A 6,000-nucleotide genomic window follows, 5' to 3' on the forward strand; every position below is an offset into this window, starting at 1 on the left:
ACATTTCTGGAGAGCAGTATAGAGTGAGTTGGGGACCCGTGTAGAGCTCAGCATATCTTTTCATCCGCAGATTGACGGGCAGTCAGAGCGGACAATTCAGATTTTGGAGGATATGCTCAGGGCATGTGTGATTGACTTTGGAGGTCAGTGGGATCGTTTCTTTTCTTTGGCCGAGTTTTCCTATAACAACAGTTACCAATCCAACATCGAGATGGCTCCATTTGAGGCTTTGTATGGTCGACGATGTCGTTCGCCCATCGGGTGGTTTGAGCCCGGTGAGTCTAAGTTATATGGTACTGATTTGGTAAAAGATGTCGTGGAAAAGGCAAAGTTGATTCAGGAGAGACTTCGTACAGCACAATCCAGACAGAAGAGTTACGCAGATCAAAAAGCGCGCGATTTATCTTTTATGATGGGTGAAAACGTTCTCTTGAAAGTTTCGCCGATGAAGGGAATCATGAGATTTGGGAAAAAGGGAAAATTGAGCCCAAGGTTTATAGGCCCATTTGAGGTGTTGAAACGAGTTGGGGAGGTTGCGTATGAGCTTGCATTACCTCCCAGCCTATCGGGAATTCATCCGGTTTTCCACGTATCTATGCTCCGGAAGTATCATGCCGACCTATCACATGTGTTAGACTTCAGCACAGTTCAGCTAGATAATATTTTGGGTTATGAAGAGGAGCCAATTGCCATTGTTGATAAACAAGTTCGCCAGTTAAGGTCCAAGAGGATTTCTGCAGCAAAAGTCCAGTGGAGGGGCCAACCAGTTGAGGAAGCAACTTGGGAGGCCAAAGAAAACATGCGGAGCAGATATCCACACTTATTCAGCACTTCAGGTATAATTCTAAACCCGTTCGAGGACGAACGTTTGTTTAGGAGGTGGAGAATGTGATGACCCAAAATGTCATCTTTAAATTTAATAATTAATTATGTGTTCTAAGACTTCGAAAAGTACTATTTATCATTCCTCCACTTGCGTGCGCAATCCGTAAAATTTTCTGGAAAGTTTTTTATGTGAAAAATGGATTAAAATGTGAATTAGAGCTTTAAAACTCAATTGAGTTGACTTTGGTCAATATTTTGAGCAAACGGACTCGGATCAGTGTTTTAACAGTTCCGCTAGGTCCGTATCGTGATTTGGGAATCAAATTCCGAGGTCCCTAGCCCGAGATATGGAATTTTGATGAAAAATTTAAAGTTTAAGTTCAAATAGTGACCGGATATCTAATTATGTGCAAACGACCCAGGAATAGAATTTTGATGATTCCAACAGTTCCATATGGTTATTTTGGACTTAGGAGCGTGTTCAGAATTTTATTTGGAAGTCTGTAGATAAATTAGGTTTGAAATGGGTAAAAATAAGAATTTAAGTTTGGAAGTTTGACCGAGGAGTTGACTTTCTGACACCAGAGTCGGAATCCAGTTCCGAAAATTTTTATAGCTCCGTTATGTCATTTATGACTTGTGTGTAAAATTTGAGGTCAATCGGAATTGATTTGATAGGTTTCGATATCGAATATAGAAGTTGGAAATTTTAAGTTTTATTAAGCTTGAATGGGAGCATAATTCGTGGTTTTAGGGCCGTTTTATGTGATTTGAGGTTTCAAATAAGTTCCTATGATGTTTTAGGACTTTTTGGTATATTTGGTTGAGGTCCCGAGGGCCTCGGGTGAGTTTCGAATGGTTAACGGATCAAAAGTTGGACTTAAAACAGTTGCTGCAATTTTTCCTTTCTGCTAGAAATTCTGGCCCAAAATCGAGCTCCCAAAAATTGAGACCCATGATCGAAGCCACGATCGAGGCCGAGGATCGAAGCCACGATCGAGGCCGAGGATCGAAGCCACGATCGAGGTCGAGGATCGAGGCCGAGGATCGAGGCCATAGATCGAGGGCTGCCTGGGCAGAATTATAAAAGAGGACATTCGTTCCATTCGCCATTTTTAACAAATTGGAGATTGAGCAGAAACGATTTTTGATAGATTTTCAAGGAAAAGACATTGGGGTAAGTTATTCTAACTTGAATTTGGTCTATAAACATAAATATATCATTGTTCTCATCATTTAATTAGTGTTTTGAGATTAAAATTTGGGAAATTTTTAGAAATCTCATAGAAACAAATTTTTGAGATTTCGGTATCGATTCGGAGTCGGATTTGAGTGAAACTGGTATCGTTGGACTCGTAATTTAATAAGTTGTCTGATTTCGTAACTTTCGCCAGATTTCGAGAAGTGGGCCCCATGAACGAATGTTTAATTAATTTTGGAATTTTTATTAAAAATATAGTATTTTCTTATAGAATTGATTCCTATAATTTTTAGTGATTGTATCGAATTATTTTGGCTAGATTCGAGCCAGACAAAGTTGGATAATCGTGGAAAAGGCCTTCTAGTGAATTACATTGGAGCAAGACGAAGTAAGTCTCTTGTCTAATCTTGTGAAGGAGAAATTACCTCATAGGTGATTAAAATTAAAAAATTATTGCTAATTGTGGGGCCTACGTACGCACGAGGTGATGAGAGTCTGTGCATAGCTACTATTAATGCTAAAGTCCGAATAGTTTAGGACTCAAAGCATGAATTACATGTGTACATTGAATTCTTTGTTTAATTAATATTAATTGATATATATGAATATATTGTGAATTGTCAGATAAAGATATTAAAGGATGGAAATCTCATATGCTTGATTTTTCTGTTTAAATTAATTAATTGTTAAAAGAAATTGTTCTTCCTCCCGAATTTATCTTATAATAAATATACTCTCCTTCCGGAGGTACATAAGAAAATGTCCTCCTTTCTTGTGGAGTGTGCCGAATGCCTCGGCATGATAGATGCATCTATGGATTGTGCCGCACGTCCCTTGGTAGTGTACACGAAACTCTGGATAGGGCCATACGATCTCGGCAGAAATCGTGCTTGATAATAATAATAATAATTACACGATTTTTGGACAATTGAATTGTAGCTTGTAAAGCTATTTGATAAATTGAAAGTTTTATTGAAATTGAACGATTTAATTAATAGATTGAAAATTGTTGCATTTGAAGGATTTTTATTATTTCTGTTAATTGAATAAAATTATTGTTAACTCTGTGAATCATGCTGATTTGAATAATTATAATTTATTCCAATTATTATTGTTGACCCTTAGTGAGTGTCAAAGTCGGTCATCTCGTCTCTACCACTTCGAGATTAGGCTTGATACTTACTGGGTATACGTTGTTTACGTACTCATGCTACACTTGCTGCACTTTTGTGCAGGATTTGAGACAGATACTAGTGGAGGACCTATCATAGCACATCCTCATTATCCAGGGGCGTAGTGGTGAGCTGCCTTTTTGAGCCGTCCTGCAGCTACCAATGCCTATTCTTGTATTTTTAATTCTCTCTATTTTCATTTCATATAGTATTTGAATTTTTGTATAATCTACTAGATGCTCATACACTTGTGACATCAGGTCTTTGCACACACATTGGTAGAATTTGGTGTCTTATTATTTTTCTTAGACTTAAATTTTATTGATATATGTTTAATTTATTAATTGGCTTGCCTAGCTATAGTGTTGGGTGCCATCATGACCTATAGGTGAAATTGAGTCGTGACAATGGTCAAACCAAGAACGGTATAAACAGAATAAATCATGTGAAACGAATAGTCCGCAAGAGAATGTTAATAGAATATTACTAATAGTATTATTATAATGTATATTGGCATCACAAAACTAAAAGATAGATACATAATAATGATATGTTAATTGAAGAGTATTTATATCTAATAGCTTCATTAGAGTATATATTGACATCACAAACTTGATAGAAGATATCACAAACTTGTTAGGTTGCAGCATAGTTTGATATGTTTCATAAAAAAAAAAGATTTTGCATAAACTGAAATGACAAAAAATTTCTTGCTTTTCAGTGCCATAGATTCAAGCCAAAACATCCAAATTAAATCTCCCAACCTAGCTCCCAACGCCACCCACCATTGTAAACAACTATCACAGAATACGATATAACCAATAAAAAGTCAAAGTACAACTAACTTTTTTTGCATAAATATTTTATTTCTTTTGCTGTCAACTCCAAGATCTTTGAATTCAAATGTTTCAAGATTTTTTCTCAACCCTCAAATATCAAAAGATTTGAGTTGACTTTGACTTTTAGTCTCGTCTAGCAACACATTCATCCCCGAATTAATTTTTAAAACTCCTACAAATTAGACTTCATATCTCTTAAGTTCAAGATTATCTAAAACAAAAGAAAACATACAAATAAATTATGTAGAACAACGGCAAATATATCAAGTAACGTATAAAAAAACACAGTCGACAAAAACGAAAAGCAAGGCAAAGAGTGAGGCCAAAAATTACCTATGTGATTGTGGTTGCTTATTATGGGGGAAGGCGAAAGAGTCTTGAGAGCAATTTCGTCCAAAAACAAATTAAAATCGGAATATTAATCGGCGGCACTTAAAGACTATAAAGTCATATTATACAGAAATTTTAGTAAAAGAATCCTAGTTCTACAGCATTAATTGCTGCGCAAATTTTGGAAGAAGAGACCTAAATCTAAAGTGAGCGTAATTGTTTGGATACTATTTGCTAGCGATATTAATTATAGCTAGCTATTACGTGTTCGAAACAATTTTGGTAAAAGAATCCTAAGTCTAAATTGACATTAATTGTTGGTTCAATTTTGATAATTTTGTTTTTTTTATGTATTTGAAAAATTATAATTTTATCCAACATAAAATACACTTATGAAGGGTTAAAAAGGCGAACGACATTTCGCTAAGAGCCTTCGTGCTTTTAATATAATATAGATATAGATATAGATATAAAAAGAGGCACAAAAAATATTATTTAAGTGAAAGGTAGTTCACATTTAATATAGAACTATGAAATTGACTATTGAACAAATTATTCATCATTAATTGCTACCGTGACATTTAACTATCTATATTTCTCTATTGTACTTATTTTGACCTCAATTAGAAATTGATTTATGCTATCAAGAAATTAGCACCTCCACTATTTCATTCACGTTATTTAATACTAACAGTTTGTTTGACAAATAACATAAGCTAAACTTTATTGGACTTTGAAGTTCTAAATATTAGGAATCTTTACATAATTCAAATAAGAAAAGATTTTAATAACTAAAATTTTAGTTGATTTCAAAGATTTAAATTTTAGGACAAATAATTAAATGACTATTTCGTCTAGTGTGAAATCAATTTCTAACGGGTAAAAATGACGAACGACATTTCGCTAAGGGCCTTCTGTTTTTAATATAGTTGTTTACCCAAAAAACAGATAACAATTGAATTTATATACGGTTTTAAGGATACATGATATAACTTGGCACAAATTGAGAAAATATATATTAATATTGAGATTGATTGTAAAAGAAATAAATACAAACCATATGAATCGAATAGCCTTGGACCTCGAGTTCGATCACCCTCGAACCAAGTGAAGATTCAACTGATACAAGAACAGAGTAACAAGATATTGAAAGCTAGAAGAAGGCATTATATTGCTTTGTATTGCGTAAATGTGATGTGTCTTACATGTGATCAGACCCCCCTTTATATAGTAGGGGAGTCCTACTCTTGGTATAATTCTAAATATAGTAAGAAATCTCATGATAGGCTAATTAATCGGCCTCTTCTTGATACGTGTCGGGATTTCCGCCACGATCCTCGCCCGATTGCAGATATTTCAGCTTTCAGTTACTTGGCTCGGTAAACTTCCCTCGGTCTCACTCGATCTCTATCTTTCTCAGTCTCGATCTTGGCCGATCTCTATCTCGATCGGTCTCTGGGTCACGAGCTCGGCAATCTAACTTCGCACCATGGTTCGATATAACACGAGGTTGAACCTTGGCCTATCATGTTCCAGTCTCGATTGATCATACGAATGGCAAGCCCGGTTTTGACCGTATACAGATAGTCCCCTTGTTTCTCGGAAAGAAGGTGACGAGAAACGATATGAATTT

Source organism: Nicotiana tomentosiformis, chromosome 4 (genome assembly GCF_000390325.3).
Source record: "Nicotiana tomentosiformis chromosome 4, ASM39032v3, whole genome shotgun sequence".
NCBI lineage: Eukaryota > Viridiplantae > Streptophyta > Magnoliopsida > Solanales > Solanaceae > Nicotiana > Nicotiana tomentosiformis.